Here is a 26,633-nt window from a genome sequence, read left to right as displayed (position 1 = left end):
AAAAAATTGTTTGGCCTGTTTGTTTTGCCAAGGGTATATTCTGATAAATACTAAATCTGAGGAAGAGCTCTGTGTAGCTCAAAAGGTTGTATCTTCTACCAATAGAAGTTAGTTCAATAAAAGACACTACGTCACCTACCTTGTGTCTCTGGGACCAGCATGGCTACAACAACACTGCAAACATTTGATTTTGTGTCATTTGGGACTGTACAGGTACTTACTATCTCACTTGTAAAAATATTAAAGGGTGAAAAGACTGTTTCAGATTAAAAGATCCCTTCTGCTTTGCTAAAACAAAGATGGTGTCCATAAGACAAATTTTGAGCTAATTTTTAACAAACATAATTATTTGGACTGTACAAACATAAGAAAAATAAAATCACTTGTTAGAAGGTGAGCTATAATAAGTAGTGTTGTTAGCACCACCAGCAGCAGAACAAACAGAGTAGAAACAAAGAAAGGAACATTTCCTAATGCTGTTCTATATGACTCATAATGTTAATAGGCAATACATAAAAATATATTTCCACTGCACACTTTATGGTACAGAAATTAAGAGAAGTGAATAATGTTTTCCCTAATAGATATATTTTGAATTCTGATCTAGATTTTATTAAATGTTAAATGAAGACAATAAAATATCCTGCTTTGATAAAGATTTCAGTTGTATTATTAGAACTTGTTAACCTTCTGGACCATTCTACCTCTTTAATATAGATTTATACCTACCAGAAAGTGCTGCTTTTAATGGCCACTCTACAGGGAGCTCAATCCATCTGTCTCCATTAAGAGAAGAAGAAAGTGTTTTATTTATGGAGAGACTAAAGGTATCCAGGGTTGCTGTGTTCTGCATTTTAAAGTGATGAAGAGACAACTGGGATGTGTTATTTCCCAAACTCTGAAGCCCAAATCTCACTTTATAAAGCATCCCTAAGTCAGATGGGAAATGTACCTAGGAAGTAACAAAACAAAAAGTTAACATCCAGAATGATTTTAAAAAAAAAGAGTGGGATTTTCAAAAGTGCTCAGCAGTGGCTTAATTCTGCTCCCACTGAAGTCAATGGCAAAACCCCCATTAAGTTCTAAGGCAGCAGAGATCAGACAACAGCGAGAGCTTTCCGAAATCCCATATTTATCCTTTAGTGGTAGGGTGACCATACATCCCGTTTTGGCCAGGACAGTCTCTTTTTTAAGCCCTGTCCTGACTTTTTTGGCAAAGTGGACAAATGCCCACTTTTGTCAGAAAAGTGGGGTGTGGTGCGGAGGAACATGCGGTGGGGAGAGGGGCGAGCGGAGATGCCAGCCCCATGGAGAGGGGAGGTTGGGCTGGAGGCAGGAGGAGGAAGGGTTCCAGTGCATGTGGGACCAGCAGGGTTAGAGTGACCAGTGACAGCCTCAAGCAGGGGGCCAGCAGGGTTAGAGTGACCAGTGGCAGTTGCGGGGCACCTTTGGTGAGCAGCTGGGGCCAGCCGCATGAGGTGGCCCTAGGGCAAGCACCTGGGGCCAGCCCCATGGGAGTGGGGGGCTTGGGGTTAGCACAGCATGGTGTCCCATTTTCCCTTTGGGAAATATGGTCACTCTATTTAGTGGTGTTCCTTATATGCTAATAAGAAATCAGTCCAGACTCAAATTCAAATTACATACTGTACTGTCTATTAAATGTAAATGTTTAATATTAATACAAATTGCTTGGATATGCGTAATTAATTCTGAGTAATTGTTGACAAAGAATATGCTTTATAACCATGAGCTCTGAGAGTATAAAAGAAAAAGAAACACAAATTAATTATGGTATTCAAGTTAAAGGTCCAATTCTGCTCTTCTTGAATACCCAAAGGAATGCCAAATTGTTATGAAGGTGGGATATTACACTCCCTATTTGCTGATCTCTATATAAAAGCAATTTCAGAAGAGATGCTAAAAAGGTAGGGAAATGTATATATATTTTTACATCAGATGTTACTTGATCCTCAGCTTGACGGCGCAATTTGTTTGCCATGGAAATTGGGTTTGACTTGCCATTGCTTCCATAAAAAACCATGACCAAGTTAGAAATATTCTTCACTGACTTTTCAAATTCTTCTGTTGTTTCTTCACGGAGTTTTGTTAAATAAATTCTCCATGTGCCTACTGAACAAATGAAATAAGGAATGTGATGAAGGAAAGACAGATTATAAATATGTTTTTCCTTTTATATGTTCACCAAGATAGCCAAAATAAAATTTATAACAGGTTCATTTATTTTCATTTTAATTGGGTATCAAAATTATTTAGCTGTACTTTGAACAACTAATAGGCAGGTATATTTTTTATTTCTTAATATTACACAGAGGATAACATTGCCAGTACTGGTAAACATAATTATAAGTTTGTGATGAAAAAGCTCCCATATAATCATTTTTAAACTGGTGAATACAATATTAGGTCTAGGGCATCCGATCTACCTGATTTCATTTGCTGTTTTTTTAACGGCAAGACAGCTGTGTTCCTCCTCTTCTGAATTTCTATTTGAAAGAAGATTGAAAACCAAATTAATGCTTTTGTAAAACAGTGTTTAAATTATAATAAATGTCTGTATTCATCTATGGTGAAGCAGTTGACTGAGCACTGTATCAGTTAGATTAAAGATTTGACTAGGAAGAGTACAATGAGATTTTCTACTTCAGCTTCTTTTATATACTGCTTTGTATAATGAACTGGGCCAAAAACAAACACAATATTATGAAATGGTTGTGATCCAGATAAAATATTTTTTTCATTTTAAAATCATTTATACTTTGTTTATACAAATTCTGCTACCAGTGATTTGGGTGTGTCTGCACAGATCAGATATTTTTAAGTTGATCTAACAGACTAATTCTGCTCCCACTGATATCAACTCTCATTAAGATCAGTGGGAATGGATTGGACCATAAGTCATAATTAGAGATAGAGGCCTGACCCAAAGCTCACTGAAGTCAGTGGAAAGCCTCCTACTGACGTCAATAGGCTTTGGATCAGGCCATAATTGCATAAAATATTTTCTTCTATGAAGCCAAGGAAAGACATTTGTGTTCCTATAGAAGTTCAACAATATCCATTCTTTGACTCCATTTATAACATTATGCAATCTTGAAGATACTAATTTATTCCTTATATATTTTGCCAAGAATGTTTCAATTTTTTTTTCAGAGCAAAGTTCAAGCAGCTCACATATTATTGGCTTTTATAAAGATAACATTTTGTTTCCTTTTATTTCCAAAATCGGAAGGCTGGAGGATTAGGGATGATGAAACAAAGGAAATATATTGTAACGGTACTCTGTTTGGCTACAACAAACTAATTATAGCCTTTGGGCCAAATTCTGCTATGGCCAATGCAGCTGTGGTGAGTAGTCACGCCCTGTTGTGGCTTCTGCTACAGTACTACTGTCAGCGAGGACAAGATATTTCATTGTAGACTAAGGGATCATTTATGGAGTGTACTTTACTGCTTTTCTGAACAGGAGCATAATATGACTGAACCTGTCTCTGGCTAGAGATTGCTGTTGACTGCAGCATACATGCTGGCTAGACACACCTCCAACATATCATATTCTATATCATGAGAATGTGTTGTATGTTAGACAGCCATCTTGAATATTATGGAGACATTCTCCTCTACTACTTGAATGCAGTGGGGCAAACTATCTAAACCTATCCTTCTTGCTTGGCAAAACAGCAGAGGGCAGGATTTAAACATCATGGGAATGTAGGCAGCCACCTTTAAAAACATTATCCTGTCATAAGGGACAAAATAGAACTGGTACTTGGGAGACAGCAAGTTACATAGAGTGGGCCAGATTTTGTTCTCATTTGCCTCAATATAAATCTGGACTAACAGAGGAGAAATTAGCACCCTGTAAAATACTGGATTATCAAACAGTACTAAAACTGAACAGTTTCAGAGATTGTAGTTCCTCCTTAATTACAATGAGATATTAAAGTATCTGATACTATAACTTGTTATGGAAACAGAAAATGTAGCTGCATTTGGCAGTTTTGAATTAGTTTCTTAGTAAATAATATATTTCTAAAATAATATTTACCTGTAGCTTTTAGAGTTACTGAGGCAGATTTTTTCCCATCTTTTAGCCATGTTTGAGCCATAAACAGTGTCTTTGTCCCAGCAAATGTTGGCTCGTGCACAATAATCTTCTCCAGCTGCCAGGCAGAGCCTTTTCCTTTATCTACAACCAGCTCCTGCAGAGACCCAACATCTACTGCTTCCACCTGGAAAACATCCACCTGAAATAGGCAAAGTCAACAAATAAATGAGTATGGAACCAGAACCACCAATGTGAAATACAGTGAAACAGAACAGTGAGCCAAGTGAAAATCAGAGGAGACTGAGGCACAGCATTTTCAGGATAATTCAGTAAAATACAAACAGAATCCGAGATGACAGGGCTTGAAAAAGCCAAACTCGGGCAAGGAGCAAGAGCCTCACATGTATTTTCTCTAATCTACTGCTAAAATACCTCCGCTTTTCTAGGCACATCATTCGAATGCGTAATATCCCTTACGGGTAAGATTTTCTCCTCAAACCTCTAACAATGTTTTCTAGAGGTGCAATTTAAAAAAAATGTCTAGCTGTGAGCAAAACACACCCCAAGATTCACACTGTGGAGAAGAAAAGGTAGGGCTGGGGGATAGGAGTAGTGGAAATAAAGGCCTTTGGGGTGGGGTTATGTTCCCCAGGAAGGAAAGTTTATTCAGCTTGTAGTAACTTGAGTTCTTTGAGATGTATTGCTCCTATCTGTGGGGCACTATTAGGTTGTGCATAGGCTCCATGCGACCAGGACTGAAGAATTTTTCTTAGTAGTGTGCATTTGGTCCACATATGCACCCCCACTCTCCTCGTGCTCACATCAAGGGTGTAAAGGGAGCTGCCAGACCTCCACCATTTCAGTTTCTTTTTCTCCACTAGGCCACACTAAAGAAACCGAGGCAGAGGGAAAGGAGGATGGGTAGTGCACTAGACATAGGAATAATACATCTCAAACAACTTTACTTACTACAAAAAGTGCAACCTTTCCTTCTTCTTCAAGTGCTCATCCCCATGTGTAGTGCACTTCAAATGATTCACAAGCAGCGTCCATCCTGAGAAGGGGGGGTGCCTGGAATTCTATATCACTACAGATTGCAGAACTACCCTGCTCAGGGAGGCATAAAAGGCATCTGCATGTATCAGTGCATAGCATCTGGTGAAGGTGTGCACGAAGCCTCAGGTTGCTGCTATGCAGAGGTTAACAATAGGTACATCCTTAAAGGAGGCTCCTGAGGCTGCCTGGGCTCTCGTTGAGTGTGCCCTCACATTACTCCACCAGGGACATTGTTCAGCTTGTAGCAGAGAACTATGCAGCCCGAGATTCACTGACAGCATCTGGGAGGAAATGGCCTCTCCCTTCATCCTCTCTGTGAATGAGATGAGTGTGTGTCACTTCTGAAATTACTTTGTTCTTTGTAGGAAGAAGGCAAGGGCCCTACGCATATCCAAGCAGTAGCACATCACCTCCTCCCTATTAGCCTGTGGTTTCGGATAGAACACAGGTAAGTGGGTGCTTTAGTTGAGGTGCAAGTCTGACACCACATTAAGGATGAACTTTGGGTGCAGCCTCATGGATGCTTTATCCTTGTGGAAGATCCTGGGAGGCAAGGAGTCTGCCATGAGCAACCCGAGCTCCTCTACCCTTCTGGCCAATATGATTGCAACCAGGAATGCCTTCAAAGAAAGGTGCTGCAGTGAGCAGTTCAAACAGCCTCCCCACACCTCCATCAGAGTTGACAAAATCAAGTCCCAGGCAGGTGTAGGCTTCACCACTGGAAGGAAGACTCTAACTAGTCCCTTCAAGAACCAGAATGTGACTGGATGTGAGAACATAGAGTAGGTGCCTACCAGCAAATGAAATGCACTGACAGACATCAGGGGAACCCAGAGGGAGCTGAGAGGCAGCCCCTCTCACTTCAGGGATAATAGGTCGTCCAGCTTGTTTGGCACCCCAACCATAAAAGGGGGAATTCCCCGTTGATCACACCAGATCTCAAATCTCTTCCACTTTGCAAAGTAGCACCTCCTGGTAGAGTCCATCCTGCTGCTGTTCAGTATGCCCAGGGCCGATGGGTGGGGTGAAGCTGGTATAAATTACTGGGGCCCTGCGGTCCAGAAGGGGGCCCGGGGCCCGGGGCCCGGCTTTCCCCCCCCCCCCCCCCCGTCACCTTCCCCGGGCCCCCCGCACTGGGGGGGGGCCCAAGGCCCGGGTCCCCCCCCCCCCCTCGTTGGCCCTGTTTAGCCGGTCCACCGTTGCTGGGGGGCCCAAAAATTTTTTTTCACCGGGGCCTGAACCTGCTCTTGGCGGTCCTGAGTATGCCCTATACATCTGCTGAGCCGGCCATCTCTAGGTTTGACATTCATCCAAATATCATGACCTCAGGTGCAATGTGGACGGATTGCTGTGGTGAATCTGCAACTCATCCTGAGTCAAGAGATCTCATACCGGGGAAGACAAAGAGGAAGCTAGGCTGACAGTTGTAACAACGTGGAGTACCAGAACTGATGGGCCCAATCTGGTGTTGTGAAAATCACCTGCACTTTGTCTTGTCTGACTGTCCTTAATACCCTTGATAACAGAGGGATCAGGAGAAATGTCTAGCTTTGGCTTCTGACCATCATATGAGGAAAGCATCACCCAGAGATCCTGGCTGCAATCCTCTTTGGAGCAGAACTTGCGCTTTTTGTTCACATCGGACAAAAACAAATCTGTGGTTGGGTGACCCCCACACCCAAAATTTTCATGTAGAGTTGGGCCATGCCTCTCCCTTTCATGCTCTCTGGAGAAGTGTCTGCTGAGGGAGTCCATCTTGGTGTTCTGATCCCCTGGCAGATGGATGGTGGTCAGGATAATTTGCAAAGGTATGTACCAGTTCCAGAGGGCAATGATCTCTGTGCAGAGCTGTGAGGAAATGTGCCCGTCCTTGCTTATTGATGTATTAAAGACCACTGTCATGTTGTCTTATAACACCTGGATTGAATAGCCTTGAATGCAAGGGAAAAATTGTTCTTAGGCCACACTGACTGCACTCAACTCCAACATGTTGATATGGAGTATTGACTCATGAGGGGACCATGTCCCTTGGGCCACCTGCCCCCTCCATGTGGGCCCCCCAACCACGTCCCAGGCTGGTCCTTCCCAGTACCGGACAGTCCCGATCTGGAGTGTGAGGTCCTCCCCTACTGGATATGAGATGGGAACTTCTGCCTCTTCTTGGAGGATGTAGACAAGGAACTTTTCCTCTAGTCTCTTCCCCATCTGCCCTGACTCTGCTGATCTGAGTTTCTTGGAGCTGATGGGAAAGGATGAGGGGTGCGGAGGCCCTGAAACCAGCTGGAGGCGCACTTGAAGGCACACTCCCACTTTATTCAGGCTGATGAAGTGGGGGGGTTCCCCACTCTCATGAACTTCTCCATGAGGAATCTTCTGAGCCAAAACTCTCTCAACTGCTTGGACCTCCTCACAAATGATCTGCTGATATTGCACGTGGAAGGGACATAGTCTTACCCAGGAAGTACAAATAGGCCTCATGATCATCCGTTACCATGAAGGGCTTCTGACAGTCCACACAGCTCTTGAAGCCAGGGATCATTGGCATGCTCTTCTTGCTGCTAGTGGAGAACATAGGGCAAGAGGGATGGGGACTGCTCTCCTATCCAACGGGGGTAGGGGAAAAATGAGGAACCAAACCCTAACAATCTGTCCCAATAAGTTAGACCAAAGTAACTACGACTAACTACATTTTTAACTATTTACAGAAAAAGGGCAAAGAAGCTACTACAGATACTGAGTGTCTGTTCCAGACCACAAGAGGTGAGAAGGAACTGAAATGGTGGTGGTCCAGCAGCCCTCCTATAAATCCTTGGTGTGGAGCACCAGGAGAGCAGTGGCCCATGGGTGGACCAAATGGTCACTGCTAAGAAAAATCCTGGGCAAATGGATCACATGCACAACCTGAAGTGCACTACACACAGAGACAAGTACTTGAAGAAGAATAAATGTACCAAACAGCCACACTTAGAGACTTTCTCTACAGAAACTGTGCAAGAGGAGTGGGAGTTGGTGAGCTCATCATCACTGGATGATGGTTTCTTGGCCAACATATATTCAGAAGGCTGTTGATTCTGAGGGAGTTATTCATAAACTCAAAGTCAAATGAACCTTAGTGTCCCCTACTATGCATTGTTAATTAAGAGAGGCATATAACAAATTTCATTTGGCAAATGACTCACTTCCCTCATTACTTTCAAACCTTTGTTTATGGGACAAGACTGAATTTATAAAATATATGTTGAAAAATATGGCCCTGATCTTAGAAACACTTATGCACATGCTTAACAGTGAGCATGTATGTAGTCCCATTGAAATTACATGTGGAAGTGTTTGCAGGATCAGGGGCTGCAATTTAAAGGAAAAAGCCTTCAATATGATGAAGAACTCAGCAACTCTTCCATTATTGTCTCAGGGAAATATAAACTAATGATTTATGACATTCATTTCCAAATCACAATTTTTTTCTGAAAAGATTTATATCTTTAGGCTGCCTCAGTCAACCTGTCTGAATACACTGAAGTTCATTTTGGGTTAGTCATCATATTCCATAATTTCTCTGTCCCCTTGTGGTCAGGCATGGTCACTCTGTAATGTTCCCCACTGGCTGAGCGCGGTGCTTCCAGAGCCCCTGCCTCAGTTTCCTTTCCCAAGGTGTGTCTCCACATACTGAATTGTGTGTGATGTTTGCTCGAGATGTGGCATAGACCTCCAGACAAGTCAGAGACAAACTTAATTCCTTCCAGGGTAGCAAAAAGTCCCCCCCATAGTCCCAAGAAACAAAAAAGATTCTTTGGGGACTTCTCTTCAGCCTGTCACCTGGGCCCTGTTCCCAGACCCTTTCTGGACTAACTGTGTTAGTCTTCCTGGCTCTGGGATAGAGTGGCAGCCCTGAGGCTAGTTCCACTGGAGTACTGTTTTCAGCCCCTCCTGAGCTATGTTCCTTACCTCCTTCCCTGCCCCAGTATAAAACAGGGGGCTTGCAAAGCTGGTTTTCTTGGAGTACCCTTCCCCCTGCAGCCACTGTCTCAGGACTTTCCACAGGAGCCTACTCACTGCCCACTCCCAGACTGACCTCACACCACTTATTTATAAGGGCCAAGTGTCCATTAAACTCCCTCCCAGATCCCTTAGCCCTGCCTCTCCAGCTAGTAAGCAGCTAATTAATTATGGCAGAGGTGTGGGTGGCCCCATCTCTCCTTAAATGGGCCCGTCACCCTGTGACATCCCTGTAATCCTGATGCACTTGTCTTAAAATATTCAGAATCTCAGGAATCCAGGGATGGTTAGATCAGCAAGAGATTCAGACACTTAATAAACTTTGGGTTGAGCAATTAATATCTAGAGCTGTGAGAGCTGGAGTAAACTCACATCATAGACAAGAGCACATTTTACCTTTAGGTGTACTTTTGAAAGCTTGAGTAACAAAATGAGCTTAAGTATAGTAAAAAAAAACGAATTAAAAGTGAGAACAAAATGGCCAGCAACTATCGTTACTAGAGGTGAATGTGAACACCTTGCTAGAGACAAGTTGGGTGATTAGGTAATATTTTTTACTGGACCAACTTCTGTTAGTGACAGAGACAAACTTTTGAGCTCCTCAGAGCTCTTCTTCAGGTCTTGGCAATTAGCTTGAAAGCTTGTCTTTTGCATCCATGGAAGCTGGTCTAACAAAAGATATTACCTCACCCACTTTGTCCCCCTTATATCCCGAGTCCAACTCAGCTACAACACTGCAAACAACAATATGCTGGAGACAATTTTATCCGGCAGATTTAATCCAGTTTTTTGTTCACAGACTGACCATGATTGACATTAAAGGACATTTTAAAGAATTAAGTCACTATCCACAATTGTTCAGCAAATGTTTTATGTGGATTCATTTAGTCTATGATTGCTCATGTGTTGTTCACTGAGACTGTCCCTTTGGATACTCAATATTTGAATTGTGAGACTCATCTCCTATGCCACATGGTGGTGTTTCTGTTCCTTAACTTATGAACAGGAAAAAGGATGGGCTGACTTACTGGAGTTTTGATTCTTTCATGAAGAAAGTGAGGGACAAAGAGTACGCAGGAGATAGGGAATTTTAGGAACTTTTAAACTTTATCTTTTATTTTTCCACCAGAAAAAAGTGCACCGTAGTTAACTACATAATTAGAACTCAGACCTGAATGGAGAAAAGTCGTGTTAACCACTGAAAACTAGACATTGTCTATGGAGCAGAATGTATATTCATTTTTATCAGCATATTCACACCATGTAATTGTGCGTACATGAATAATTCCACTTAACATCAAAAATTAATTGAAAATTTGGAGAAATGAAGTTTTAACTGAAGGTTGAGCAGCCCTGAATTAAGGTATGATAGCTAACTGTATACATCCTCTAAACAGCTCCTCCAGCAAAACCAGGAAAGACCAGAATTGAAAGTCCTGATACTGCTCAGATAAAAAAAAAGTAGGCAGTGAAGAGAAGAACTCCTTCAAAAGCAAGGAAGCAACCAACCAATCATTTCAGGCCTTCTTTTATCCATTGTAAACAAGCAAAAGAGAATGCAAGCCCAATTTTTGTGAAATCCTTTGCAGATCACCTTTAAGTGCTGCTGTGCTGGTCTAGGATTCAAGTTTTAAACTTTGTAACCTGAGTTAACTTCACCCAGCACTCCTCAATGTCAGCACTGGAAGCTTTATTGCTGTTTGTAGTAGTAGCAATAGCTGTTGCAACAGCAGCAACAGCTTTTGACTAAATAGTCTCTGTGTAATGTTTACCTTTATAAATGCCAATCATTTCATATTCTCAGTAGTTCAGACTTGATGGTTGGTTAGTGACAATATTCCCAGCAGAACTGAAAGTGGCAAGTCAAGGCACACCATATGCTTAATTTTAAAAATGTGCATGCACAGTGATTTCCCATCTTCTTAATGTTATTCATTTAAATAGGCTTTCACTAAAGAAGAAGCTGGGAGCATCTAGAAGAGGAATGTTTTCTGTTGAGATTTGCAAATCCATTGATTTGAGGCCTGCTTATTCTGATTTCACTTGTTCAATCTTGAGGAGCTTCACTGAAGTCAGAGTTTTACTAGTTTCAGGCCTTTACATTCTGAATCTCAGTGATTGTGAAATACTTGTACAAGCAGGAAACACACAAGAAGGATTTGTTCTTGCTAATCCCTCACTTTTCAGGTTCTCACTGATTTGTACAATTTTTTCTTGTAGGATCTGATTTTTATTCACCCCCAGAAGATCCGGACATTATCTTTCCCAAAGTTCACATATGTGTGTAACTCAGGGTTGTTTTGGGTTCAACTTTCATCCAAAATTACCTTAAAATATTTCTCTCTCAGTATACAAAAAGATCAAAACCCTTTTAAGAGAAAATGAATGTGTAATTTGAGGCTTCTGCATCCCTATAATTATCACAGTTCATCTGTCTGCAACAAAATTAGAGAAAAAAAGAGAACCCTGAACCCTTTGCTTAATTTGACTGAAACTGAATCTTTTTTTAAACAAGATTTTTCTGATGATAAAAACAACAATAATCTTTCAGAAGGAATAGTGGCACATAACAATAAGTGGCAATAATTGCAATCCAACTAAGTTATAAAAGCATTTGGCCCAGGAGTTAAGTAAAATGAATTTACTATAATGAACAACTACTACAGAGACCAATATCTTTAATGCCATAATTAATTCCAGCATTTTGCCTTTCATACCTACAGATTATGTTATACAAAAGAGAAAAGAACATAACTGAAAGAAAATAGAATACAGGTGTCAAAAAGAGTATGAAGGTCAGGTTCAAATGAATACAGTCCCCCTACAAAGTCATTCAGTTTGTGCCTGAATCTGCAAGCCTAGGAGACTGTATATGACCTCCCCCTTCATCTGTCTCAAAATCTAGTGCCAGGCAAACTATGGAGTTTGAGTTCTCCAGGAGCTGAAAAGAACTAGTAATAAAATATATCAGAAATGGTATGTGTGTTTGTGGAGAGAATAGGGGAGGAAGGTTTCTGATTAAACAAGAACATGCAGCAGGTCACAATCAGGGCCATGAGGAGGAGACATTTTTATTGCTCAGGAGGCTGACATTATTAACTACAGCTGGCTGGAACCTGAAATTTCCATTCCACAGAAAACTCTGAAATTAAAAAAAAAAATGTTGTTCCAAAACGGAATGAAAATGGGAACGTTTTGTAGGAAGGACAGAGTGGGTAAAAGGGGAGTAGGAGTGACACTCTATGTCAAAAATGGCAGAAACAAATGATCTTGAATGCTTATGGATAAATGTCCTAACAGATAAAGCACAGGATAGGGTTCTAGATGGTGTCTGCTATAGACCACCAAATCACATGAGAGAACAGGAGGACAAGCACCTATTTATAATGTGTAGGGAAAAAAAGGTCATGGGAGACTTCAATTTGAGTGACATAAGCGGTAGGTCTCAAGATGCTGGTATTAAAACATCCTGGGAATTTCTAAAATTTAACTATGAAAATCACCTAACTCAAAAAGTGTTGCATCTAACATGGGGGAATTCTATATTGGACCTTGTCTTGATCATAGAACTAAACATTAGTGGTTGCTTAGGTGTTAGTAATCAGGACTTGATTACATTTATTATGTGAGAACACAATAAAGTACAAACCAATAATAGCTATACTTGGTGTATTACAAAGGCCAATTTCACAACGCTGAAAACAATTGAGAGAAAGAATTTAAATCAAAAAATGTGAATGATAATTGAGAACTATTTAAGAACATTCTACTAGATGCCCCAAAAGCCACAATAAAAAAAAAAGAGGGATACACTGCTTAAAAGACCAGCCTGACTTAGAAGGGTAGTGAAATCAGTTATAATAATACTATTACATATATTTAACAAATGGAAAAAAGAGAAAGTTGATATCAATTAGAAGATAGGAATAAATTAGAAGCTAGGAACTGTAAAGAATTGATAAAGGAAGCAAAAGGACACAAGGAGAAACATGCGGCCAGAATAATATAAAGGATTTTTAAAGCATGTCGGGAACACAAGGAATCCTAACAGTAGTATTGGTCCATTACAAAACAGAAATTGTAGAATTGTTGATAATAGTTCAGAAAAGACAAAAGTGTTCAATAAATATTTCTGTTCTGATTTTGGGAAAAAGCCAGATGGTGCCATCAGATCATTTTGATGGAATACTTCCCATTTCAACAGTAACTCAGGAGGATATTAAACAGCAGCTACTAAAATTAGACTTTTTAAAATCAGGAGCTATGGATAACTTGCATCCAAAAGTTTTAAAAGAACTGGCCAAGGTGCTTTCTGCACTATTAATGTTGATTTTATTCCATTATGTCTTGTAATTGGGAAAGTTCCAGAAAACTGGAGGAAATCTAATGTGGTGCTAATATTTTAAAAAGTTATAAATATAAAATTATTAGTGATAAAATTTGCAGATTACACAAAGATTGGAGAGCGGTAAATAATTAAGAGGATAGATCATGGGTATCGAGCCTTCTGGATTGCTTGGTAAACTGGACACAAGCAAACAATATGTTTTTCAGCATGGTCAAATGTAAAGTCAACCATCTAGCAACAAAGAATTTGGGCCATATTTACAGGATGAGGGATGCTATCCTGGGAAATGGTGATTCTGAAAAATATTTGGGGTGGGGGGAGAGGGTCACAGCAGGTAACCAGTTGAATGTGAGCTCTCAGCTGTGACTACAGGGTAAATGGGATCGTTGGATGTATAAACAGGGAAATACTGAGTGGGAGTAGAGAGGTTATATTACCTCTGTACTTGGCACTGGTGCGACTTGTACTCAGATACTGTGTTCAGTTCTGGTGCCCACACTTCCAGATGGATGTTGAAAAATTAGTGATGGTTCAGAGAAAAGCTACAAGAATGATTAAGGGATTGAAAACATGCCTTCCAATGAAATTGTCAAGGAGTTCAATCTATTTATCTTATCAAAGAGAAGGTTATGGAGTGACTTGATCACAGACTATGTACCTACACAAGGAGCAGAAATTGGTAGAGGGCTATTCATCTGGCAGTCAAATGAATAACAAAATGTAATGGCTGTAACTTGAAGCTAGACAAATTCAAACTAAGAAATAAGGTGCAAATATTTAACAGTGAAGGTAATTAACTATTGAACAACTGCTCCATCACTGGAAATTTTTAAATCAAGATTGGATGTTTTTCTAAAAGATATGGTCTAATTGAATTACAGCTGTTAGACTTGAGGCAGGAATTAATACAAGAAAGGCCTATGGCTTGTGTTAAAATAGAGGTCAGACTAGATGACCAAAATGGTACCTTCTTGCAATAAAAATCTATGAAATCCAATCCTATAACCACTGTCTCTGGATCTTAACCTGTTCAAAGGTAATCTCTCTCTTCTGTCTAACAAGCAGCCATTCTTATAGACCCTCTCTATGGAAATTATTCAATATGAATGGGAATTAGCAAGGTCATCATCACTGGCTAATGGCTTCTTCAATAACATGTTTACGAGTGTTCGGAAGGCTGCTGTGCTGATTCTGAGGGATGTGTTGCTGACCTCAGTGTGAAGCAGACCCAGGTATTCCCTACTGTCTTTCATTAACTAAAAGGGGCACAGAACCATTTGCTCATGACAACAGAAAATCATTTTCTCCATTGTTTTCAAGCCTTTTCCTGGAAGACTGGTCCAAACTGGGTCAGTGAAAGCAGCACAGTTTTCCCTTGCTGGTCTGGCTCTGCATGCACAGTGCTGGACTGATTGTCTCAGATTTGATTAGGGTTTTCTGTGATTGAGGAAGAGAACTCCCAACAGCATGAGGTATAAAGAGCATGAAATCATATGAAGAAGTTTTGGATTGATTAGTTAACCAACCATACTGAACAGTTCAGCTGGTCCAGATTTTGCAGAGGCTACAGTGGAAGAGAAGGAGGAACCCTCTGTGGCTTCACTAAGTTGTATAGAGTTGTATGAATTCCTTATCAGGTTATTGATGGCCTGGCCTAGTGAGTGACTGCTCAACTCCAATAGAAGAGGAGTGCACTACACTGTCAAAGTTTGTGTTCCTGTGAAGCCTGGCAGCGGCCTGACATTTTGCGCAGACTCCTATAACTCTGGACTTATGTTTGCTGTAGTTAAGGTCTCTATCTTTCTTCCTCTCCTAAAAATTTTTTTTTTTAACAACCACCCTCCTCCACCATCCTACTCTCCATTGTACCCGTTTCACAGTGATTCCTGTCCTCTGTCCTATTATCCCTTTCACTCAATGGCCTGGTAATCCCAGCCACTATGGTCGCTGACTACTGTAACTTGGGCCATAAGTGACATTTGGATCAATAGCACTTTGCAATTTTATAGTTATTATACTGGGTACTCTTCTCATGAGAGCCAGCATGTTGCCAATGGTTAGCAAACTGTGGTATCTAAGGGTATGTCTACACAGCACCTGAAAGCATACTTCCCAGCATGGGTAGATAGATGCAGGCTAGTGCTACTTGAGCTACTGCACTAAAAACAGCAGTGTAGCTAGGGCAGACTGACAGCAGCTCAGGCTAGCTACCTGAGTACTTAACTGCGGGGTCTGAATACCTTTGTACTCAGGTGGCTAACCCAAGGTGCTGCCCACACTACCGCGGGCTACTCTGCTATTTTTAGCCCACTAGCTCAAGCACAGCTAGCACGTCTGTCTACATGTGCTGGGAAGCATGCTCCCTGCTGCTGTGTAGACATATCCTGAGATATATCATGGTATGACACTGCTGACAAATTATGACTTTTTCATGGTGACCATCATTGTGCTTCCAATATGATGTCTACTTTTTATTCCATTTCCACCAGGTGTGCTTCCCCCCCCCCCGCCCCCCAAGTAATATTTAAAAACTGACAATTCTTAATCCATAAACAAGCAATGAAACTGAACACCAACAATCACCTCTTGCTAACAATTTTTGTGTGTGCTGCAGTTACCATGGTACCAACCTGAGTGGTTGGTGTCTAAATATAGGGCTGGAGAAAGGATATAATCTCTTTCCAACAACCAATAGAATAATATGAGTTCAAAATGTTCATGGAGATTTTCCTTTTTCAAAAATTTAAAGTAGTTTAATCCCTATATCCATTGCATATGAAAGTGGTGGATCTTTAAATATTTGTCTTAATCTCAACATATGATGTGTAACATTTGGATTATTTTGGAGTGCAGGATTGGTTTGAAAAGAAATCACAATCTGAAAGACAAAAATATGGATAATTCTCAGCCATCTGACTGAACATATATCCAACCGGCAGAACAGTGCATAGAAAGGACCCCAGGAGCACATCAGCACAAAATGGTAGACTCTAGAAGGAAATAGTAGTGGAGCTGCAGGTCAAAATCAAGCTGTTAGGACAGAACTGGGCACTGAAGTTTACACAATGTCTGCACATGGTTCAAGACAATGCTAATAGCCTGTAAAATCTGTGAGAATTAAAGTCATTCACAAAAGATGAATAAATAGTATTAGGCATCCAACAGACTACTGTATAAAGATGTATGAAGGCCAGAGAAAAGATCATGCCGACTCCCTGTTTGGCACGCACTTACTGCCAGGATGGCCCCTCATGTCAGGACATGGTGCGGCAGGGTTTCTTTTACTCTGTGCCCTCCCACCCCCCACAATGGGCTGCTGCTTCTGGGGCCTAGTCCTCCAACTAGGTCACCTCTCAGTCCCTTCCCCTTTGGGGTTTAACAGAAAAGTCTAAAATAAGAAAAACCCAAAATCTTGTGGCCTCTAAGCCAGGCCCTCAGCCTCTGTCCAGAATTCACAGTTTTTTTGGCCTCTTTCATTCCTGAGGCCTGTACTTCCACTCTCTCCTCTGCGTTCCAGCACCTGGGACCTTGTTTTAGGTGGCTATGGATTGTTCCTTCAATCAATTTTCCACTTCCTTGCACTGCTTCTACTTTTGCCATGCTTGTCAGTGTCTTCACCAGTTCTGTGGACTCTGCTATCCCCATCTTGGGTCTGTGGTTCCTCAGCACTTCTTCTTAGCTAGCTATGGAAGTACTTTTTCAAAGCTGCTCTCAAGTCCTGCTCTGAAGCAGCTGGGTTGTATTTTGAACAGGCCCTCTGTCTCTTGCCTTAAGGCAGTCAGTATTTCTCTCCTTCAGACTGAAGTCTTCCCTACCAGATCCTCCTTCTGGGGGCTGGAGTTGTATTTCACATAGTTCCTCTGCCTCTTGCCTTAGGGCAGTCACTATCTCCCTCCTTCAGACAGGAATTTCCACCAGCTCTTCTTCATGGAGCTGGGGTTGTGGTTCAAATCATCTGCAAGGCTCTAGCCAGCTTCTCCTGCAGCTGGGCACACATTCTCAATTAGCCATCCAGTTTAGAGGACTCATCAGGACAGCCTTTTCCTGATGGTGTCTGCCTTGCTAGGAGGGAGGAGGTAGAATACTTGCTGGTCCCCTTCCCAAAGCTCATCCCATTTAGCTGGGAAAGACGGGAGCCTTGACCTGCCCACTCTGCAAGGCTTCCAGGCCCTTAATGAGTACATCTACACAGCCCGCAGTAGCGAGCCTCCCAGCCCAGATTGAGACTTGGCTTTGCGAGGTTTGCACTAGCATTCTAAAAATAGTTGTGCATACAATGCTTTGAAGTTGTGGCTCAGGCTCTGAAGCCAAGGGTGGCGGGAGGGCATCAGAACCCAAGCTCCAGCCTGACTGCAATTTCGAAGTGCTGTCTACACAGCTAGTTTTGGAGTGCTAGTGTGAGCCTTGCTAGCCTGAGTCCATTGACCCAGCTGGGGAGCTCACTGCTGCGATCTGTGTGAACGTACCCAAAAAGAGATTCTTCCTGAATTCTACTTATTCCCAGGACCATCTTCCTCTCTCCCAATATCTCTCCAGTCTTTGTAGATCAGACATCCCAAAATCTAAAAGGGACCATGCCATGGGATGGGGATGGGCTGACCCCTGGACATCACTACCTTTAAGGTGGCAGATCACCTCGTCAGACTCCCCCACCTGGATCCTTCTGGAAAGGACATCAGACACCTCAAGATATTGAAGTCACAGGGAGTTGAGGACACTCAGTGCCTCACAGAATCAGATGTTTATTTACTTGAAAGGATGATGAAAGATCATCGGAAACTTGGCTCTACAACTGAAAGTGTTTTCTCCTTGGGCATGTGGTCAGCTGTGGGGAGCTATTGGAAGTGAGGAGTTCATGTAAATGAATTTCTCTATCACCTGATCAGTTCTTCGTTTGATTCATAAGGGTAAAAACTTGGCCTCTTAAAAGATACAAAGGCAATTTTTGAAATTTTAAAAATTAATCCAGTCTTTAATTATCATGTAACTGACAGATGGTGTCCAGCTCCAGTGAAGAAGAGATCTGGCTGAATGAGAGACCCATGTCTTCCATTCATTGGCAATCCATTTGAATAATTTTTATTTTCTGTACATTTCTGCATCACTTAGCTGTTGTTTATAACAATCCTGACATTGTGTTGGACTAATACCATATTTTGATCTGATTTCTAATAGAAATACTATTCCAGTTCACCAGCAGATACTGTATAGTCAGGGGAAAAAATATTGCAAGGAAAAGCATATTTTAAAATGTCAGACTAACTGTTAAGGTTCAGCATACAAATTTCGTGACTGTTGTATTCCAAAATACCACACCCCACTATGTCCAGATTCCCTAACTGAAGGGGTGCTCTCAGCACAATATGTGAGTGTGTTGGTCTAGAAAGAGGCACTCCACATTTGACAGTCTTATTTAAGAGGAAGAAAACATCTGGAAATTTCCAAGAACATGAAATGAACAAAAATGTTGCTGCTAAGGCAGGAAACTTACTTACAGAATGCATTTATCCCTTCTTGTTTACAAGATTCATCTACCATCTTTATTGCAACAATTTTGTTTTCACTGGACATGAAGCAAAATCAAGAGAATTTGATTTTTTATAGCTATTAATCATTCATCTACTGACATAACAATTTCATGCCAGGCTCTAGAATAAACATATGTTAATATTTACCAAGTTTCACTAGAAATGTATGAACACTATGTTACATTTATACATTACTCCTACACTATGCCAAATCAAATAATGAAACAAAAGGAACATGCCTACTTTGCTTCCTGTGGTAGAAAACAGGCATATCTTTTGACACCCTACAGCATAGGCAAACACCATGAAAGCTTCCCCCGTGCAGTGAAACTCTGCCAATTCAGCCTCCATTCTGACATGCAACATTTCTGCTTTTTCAGTTCTAGGCCTCTCTTCAGCTTACCAAACATGTCCACTCACGTAGTGGCTATATGATGTACAGAAATATCCAATAGAGGACACATCAAATTAATTTTCACCTAGGAGCTAAACAGGATTTAAACTCTCAAATGTGCTGGCCCAGGAAATCAGCTATCAGTGAACCACATTCGAAGTTTCAAAAGCTAGAAGACAGGACTGCATCTGTCACAATCCAGGACATTGATCGACAACTGGCTGCTCCCAACACTGACAAAGATTCTCTAGACTTCTCGGGCTGTCTTGTGAACAACTGTCTCAAACAGGGCCCAATACAGCAACGTACTGAACTCCCACTGAAGTCAATGGGATTTGAGGGTGCTCAGGAGCTTACTGGAGAACTTCTCCACCATGCAGGATCATGCCAATAGTTTGGTACTGATCTCCACTACTTATCTAGGTCTGCTTTTTCTCAAACTGGCCTCCATGGGTGAAGCTCTTATCCTTTGGGAGGCTGAAGCCAGCAGAAGGACATGGAACAAAAAAGCCCTATATTTTCTTTATTGCATAATATTTTTTAACCTAAGTAAAAAAAGAATTCTGTGCTGTACACTGAAAGTTCAGGAAGGTAGATCCATGTCCATAATATAATAGTTAGGGCTGATAACCCCTCCTAAGTTTGTCCAACACTTCCCATTATAAGCCCCTGTTTTCAGTTGTTACTTACTTTGCTAAACCTTATCTGAAATTTTCCATGTTAGGTGTCTGCCTCAGGGTGATATATTTTGGAAAAACGTAGCCAAAATGATTCAATGTCTCCAAGAATAAGGGTAGGGGAAAATAAGTTGTTTTTCCCATATTAAAACATTCTGATGATCATTTCTTTGAACAGTTAACGCACTCCCAAGGTTAGAAGCAGGGACTTAAAATTTGGTCCTTATGTCAAGGATGTGCTTTTTGCTGTCCCTGTTAAAATCTGCTCAAATTTGGCCAAGTGATAAGGCTTTGGAAGGAGTAACTGGAGGTTCTTTGAGATATGTAGTTCATTTCTGTATTCCACTGTAGGTGTGCACATGCACTCCATGTGTCCAGATTAAGAGAATTCTTGCAAGCAGCATCCATTGGGCCACACACGCGCCCTTGTCTACCTCGTGCTTCCAGCTGAAGGCATAAAGGGTGGAGTGGACTGACTGCCTTTCGAGTTCCTTCTCTACCTCAAAATCACTAAAAATCTTCATGATCCTAAACAAACCTCAGCCATAGCTGACAGAGGATAAAAGAATCTGATGATGAACACATCTGGTATATATAAGCAAGCTCTATAGCCAGTCCATATCTTGTACAGAAGTACTTGACATGGTGTCAGGAGTAAACTAAGAACAGAAACAGAAGGAAAACAGCAACAAAGGTTGCAGGATCTCATCAACATGCCACTCTTCAATACCCCAGAGAACTTTAGCTTTGACAAACCTTCACAATGGACAGACTGGAAGCAGTATTTTGCAACATTTCAAATTGCAAACAAACTCCACAAAGAAACTGGAGATATACAGGTATCTTCTTTAATTTACACTATGGGGAAAGAAACAGAGCATGTTTTCACCAGACAATTCAAGAATCAGGGGAAAATGTTGAATGTTTTATAAGAGAGCTCTGCATTCTGAAGCTGAAAACTGATTTTGGCAATGCAAAACATGGAAGTATCAGAGACAGGCTGGTTATTGGGTAAATAGATAAAAACCTTTCACAGCAGCTACAACTGAAGAGAGATTTAACCCTAGCCACAGCTATTCAAATAGCAAAACTGAGTGAACTGGTGAAACAGCAAAACCTAAAGAAACTTGACAAACTTGAAAAACCTGAAACTAGCTTAGAAACTGTACACAGACACGTGAGTATTCAAAGTCATTATTGTAAAACCCCTGAGGCCAGGAGAGAGAACTCCCAGTCTAAAAGGGACAAATTTCAGCCTACATGCACAAAGTGTGGAACAAATCATAACCCAAAGAGAGATGATGCCTGTCCAGCCAGAGGCACATCGTGTAATATATGCATGAAATATGGACATTTTGCAGCTGTTTGCTGAACCAAAGCAGTCAGGGAGTTGACTCATATTATACACAATCAAGAGCCACTGTTTCTGGGATCTATCACTTGTGATGACTCAGAACCTGTTTGGAGAGTGAAACTGAATATTCATGGTAAGACTATTGAATTTAAAATTGACTCAGGAGGGGACATCAGAGTAATCTAAAAAGGGACTTGCAATCACCTTCAACCCCCACTCCTGCCCCAGAACTGAAGTCACCTGATACACTCTGACTAGCCCTCAAGGTATTCTGAACTGCATGGGCCAGTTCACCACAGGAACAACCTATTAAGACAAAAGCTATGCATTCAGAGTGTATGTGATCAAATGAACACAGACCAACAACCTTCTCAGCCGCAGTATGACAATCATGATGGGCATAGTGAGACAGGCAGAAGAACTTGATGGGATATTTGGTGACACTGAGCTTTTGAAAGGAGATCCAGTACAAATAACCTTAAGAAACAATGCTAAACCATGTAGTGTATACACACCTCTCAAGATTCCTATCCCATTAGTTCATAAAGTGGCAGTTGAGTTAAAGAGAGTGGAGCAGATTGGCCCAATAGAGAAAATCTCTGAGCCAACAGCATGGTGTGGAATTGGTTATAAAGAAAAATGGAAAAATACGAATCTGTGTGGATCTTAAAAGATTTAATGAAGCAGTTGTGAGAGAAAAATATACTCTCTGAACATTGGATTAATTCCTCCCCAAAGTGAAGGAAGCTACAGTATTCTGCAAGTTGGATGCCTTGAGCAGATTCTGGCAAATTCCTTTAGCCAAAGAAAGTGCTAAACTGACTACATTTATCACACCCTTTGGGAGATTTTGCTTTTTGGGATTACGAGTGGATGATTTAGTTAGGGGTTGGTCCTGCTTTGAGCAGGGGTTTGGACTAGATGACTTCCTGAGGTCCCTTCCAACCCTGATATTCTATGATTCTATGATCTGAAATTTTCCAAAGAAAGATGGCAGAACTGTTAATGAACACAAATGGAGTTGTAGTTTTTACTGATGATATTCTGATATATGGAACTTTGATAGAAGAAAAACACAAAAAATTTCTCAATGAAGTCCTAAGCCTAATTAGTCAGTCTGGACTGAAGATAAACAAGGAAAAATGAGGTTTTTGCATCAGACAATAAACAAAGATGGAATTAGTCCTAGTCCTGAGAAAGTAGAAGCAATTTGAGAATTGAATGCACCAAATGAATGCACCAGAACTGCGATACATACTGCAGATGGTAAATTATTTTGATCGATACCTGCAAGGTCTTTCTACAGTGACAAAACCATTGACTGAACTGTTAAAGTCCAACACATCTTGGCTATGGGGGCAAAATCAAGATATTGCCTTTAAAAGGGCAAAGGAAATTATCTCGACAGTTCCAGTTCTCAAGTACTATGATGTGAACAACCCCATAATGGTCTGTGAGGCTGTAAGCAGCTATGGCCAAGTGGTATATTGTTACAACAACATGGATCTGAGTGGTAGCCTGTTGCATTTTGCTCTTGTACACTCACGGATCCAGAAAAATGATATGCTTAGATTGAGGAGTACCTGGCAAGTGTATGGGCATGTGAAAACTTCTACAGATATCTGTGTGGGCTGGATTCATTTACACTGATAACAGACCATAAACCACTTGTAACCCTCATCAACGGACAAGATCTGGATCAAGCACCACTGAGATGCCAATGTCTATTGCTAAGGCTAATGCAATTTAACACAGTTGCTAAATATGTTCCTGGAAAAAATCTGGTTGTAGCGGACACTGTGTCATGGAGCCCAGCATCACACTCAATTACCCATGACCTCAAAGACAACAAAGACATGAGTGCACGGCATCCACGTACACAGACCAGTATCAGAAAAGAGATTACATCAGTGTAGTGGGCGACTGCCCTACTTCTGGAGAACTGGGGTTAAAAGCAGTCAAGCTAGGCTGATTGGGGAAGCAGCCACAGCTCTGGCCAGCTCAATGAGGGCCCAGTTGGCCCTTATAAGAGGGCTGGGGGCCAGGAGCTGAAGGAGTCTCTCTCCAGCCCTGGAGGGAGAAGGGCTAGCTGCCTGGGAGCAAGGTACCTGAAGCGGAGTAGTGCTGGGGAAGGGCAAAGGGAGCTGGGGAGCTCCAGCCTGGTAAACCCGCAGGCTGCAGGCCTTGTTGAAGGCCTACAAAGGATACAGAGATACAGCCCGGGGATAGGTAAAGGCAGCAGGTCCTACCCCTTGCCAATGATGAGTGGCCATTATAGACTGCAGTCTGCCCCAGTGAACAGGGGCTAGATCAGGGGTCGGCAATGTTTGGCACGCGGCTCGCCAGGGTAAGCACCCTGGTGGGCCAGGCCAAGCACCCTGGCGGGTCAGGCCAGTTTATTTACCTGCTGACGTGGCAGGTTCGGCCGATCGCGGCCCCCACTGGCCACGGTTCGCTGTCCTGGGCCAATGGGGGCGGCGGGAAGCCGCGGCCAGCACATCCCTCGCCCACACCGCTGAGGCAAGGTGGATTTAGAGAGTTGGGGTTCCCTGGGAGGGGAGACCCAGAGAGTGGGGTACTGCTGGGGCAGAACCCCAAGGTAAAGGGACACCGGGGTCCAGGAGGGACACGGGGCCTGAGGCAGGCGAGACACCAGCCTGCAGAGGGTGCTCCGTATGCTGGAAAAAGAGCTAATTCCCAGACAACCAGCAGGAGGTGCTGTGCCGGTGAGTCAAGCTTCGTTACAATCAGCTACAAGAAGCAACCCTGACAGAAATGCAACTTCAAGAAGTTCTAATTTATATTAGGGCCAGCTGACCCAAGTATCTAAAGCAGAGCCGTAACTAGCTATTTTTGCGCCCGAGGCAAGAATATAAAATTGCGCCCTCCCCCTCTATATCATTTCATAATAGTTACTTTGTAAAAAAAAAAGAAAAATACGTAAATAACAAGAATAATAATGATAATAGAACGTTTATTGATTTTAATCATAAGATCCGCGTACAAAATCAACTAATACATATAAGGTGTGCATCATAGTGCATCATGAACTGTGGGGGTCGGGGCTCACAGCCCGGGGTCAGGGCTCGCAGCTGCACACTGGGGTTGGGGTCGGGGCTCTCAGCCGCGCGCAGGGGTCGGGGTCAGGGCTCACTTTCACCCCTGGGGAGGACAGATTTATCTGATGAGGACCAGGATGCTGGGGGGGAGGGGACTGGGACTGGCTGGGCAAAGAGATTGGGACATGGAACTGGAGGATGATGACACTGAGATTGGATGAGAAAGTCAGGAATGGAAATTGGGACTGGGAGCACCAGTGGGGATTGGGAATGTAGATGTGGGAGGGGGTGACTGGAGGTTAGAATTGGGGAGAAGGGCAGATTTGATGAGGAGGCAGAAGGGGGGCTGCAACTGGCTGGACAATGAGACTGGGCACAAGGAGTGAAGGTAGGAGACTAGGACTTGTGCAGTGAGTGTGCAGAGTGAGACTAGGACTTGCTGGGCAAAGAGACTGGGATGAAAAGTCTGAGGAGTGGAGACTGGGACCGACTAGGTGAGGAGAATGGAACTGGGATGAGGAGCAAAGGACGGGAAAGAGACAGGATTGGAACAGGGACAGGTTAGAGGCAATGGGGCAGAAGGGGGTCACACTTGCAGGGAATGGACAAAAGCGTCTGTGCCCACTTGGCTGGGAATGGGGCAGAAGGGTCTTGACCCCAAAAGAATGTTTTCTTCCATAGCCTGGAGTGGAACACGTTATTTCTGAGTCTCACCATTCCTCTGCTGTCAGCAAATATCCGTGAGACTGAGTGGCTTGTAATTAAAGTATATATCATAAAGAATATGCACAAGCAGTCAAATTAAGGTTGCACAGATAACCTTAATTCTGGTATTTCCTAATTTTTGAGTGCTTGACTTTGCAATCTTAATAATGTTTTTAATGGAGTTCTATTGTGGGTAATATTTATATCTGTGCGTGCCTGCGCCCACATGTTGTAAAAGCCACAAGACATCACAGGCTAGAAACCAGAGGCCCTATCCAACTCTCAATCAAGTCAATCAGAATTGGATCAGGCCCTAGAAGAGCAATAGATCCTTTAGAAATGATAACCACACCTTTTCCTTGGTGAAAAGATCCTCTCCTTTCCTTGTCAATTTTCTTCTTCCCGTGTCTCCCAAGAGCCCTCGTAGAGTGACATACACATCTGCATCTGTTCCTGACTCCAAGGATGCAGCCGTAGTAATGTACAGAACATACTCTTTTACTGTGTGGGGGGGAAAAGAAAGAAGTATTGAAGCTTGGACATTTAAGAAATACATTTAATTTAACATATATTATGATTATACTTTTATTTCTGGAGCATTCCTGGCCAAATTGATCAAAGTGCTGTGCAAAATGGTATCATTTTTAAAACTACACTCTAATTAAAATAAAAACCTAATGCGATTATAATTAACAATCGAAACAATTTTTGAGTTGGAAAAAGAGATTGAGAGTAAAAGGTAATAAACAGATCAATACTGATCACTCTAAAATAGCAAACACAACACTGCTGGGAAAAACAAGCTTTTTATTTATTTATTTATTTAGAAGCATAACAAACATACAAAACATCCATCCTAAACTGTAGGTGACCTTAATAATTATTCAGAACCACAACTAAACATAAAAGGCTCCATCCTGAGCTTTGCTGAAGCCATACTTAGGGACTGAGAGAGGAGGAAACTGTTACACTTCCTTTGAACCTTGGCCACTGGTCAAAATACACCACTGCATAACCTAGAGTACCCCCAGGGCTGCTTTAAATTGCACCAGTTTCAGTAATCCCTTAGGGAATGTGCTGCCAGCCAAGGATTTGGAGGAGCACTGTATGTTCCTGTCCCGTTCCCTACTTCTAGCCAACTCCCCCTCATTCCCCTTCAACTGAGGAATCTTTGGCTGTCTTGGTTAATGTAGCTTTAAGTGCTCTTTTTTGTATCACTAGAACAATGCAAAAGGCATTTGGTAAGGGCTGAGGATCTGGCCCAAAGACAAAACCAGAAGTAACCACTCTATTGATAGCAGGAGCCAATAAGACCGCTTGAACACAAAGGGATCAAAATTATGGAAAAAACATCACTTCCTGCCTAACATTACCACTCAGGCAATGTCCCTCTCACCAAAAGGTCCTTTAAAAAGATGAGCTGTGCAGCATCCCCCAAAAGTCAACACAT

The sequence above is a fragment of the Terrapene carolina genome, unplaced genomic scaffold (assembly GCF_002925995.2).
Source record: "Terrapene carolina triunguis isolate 2854851 unplaced genomic scaffold, T_m_triunguis-2.0 Scaffold58, whole genome shotgun sequence".
NCBI classification, from domain to species: Eukaryota; Metazoa; Chordata; order Testudines; family Emydidae; genus Terrapene; species Terrapene triunguis.
This window is presented reverse-complemented; position numbering follows the sequence as displayed.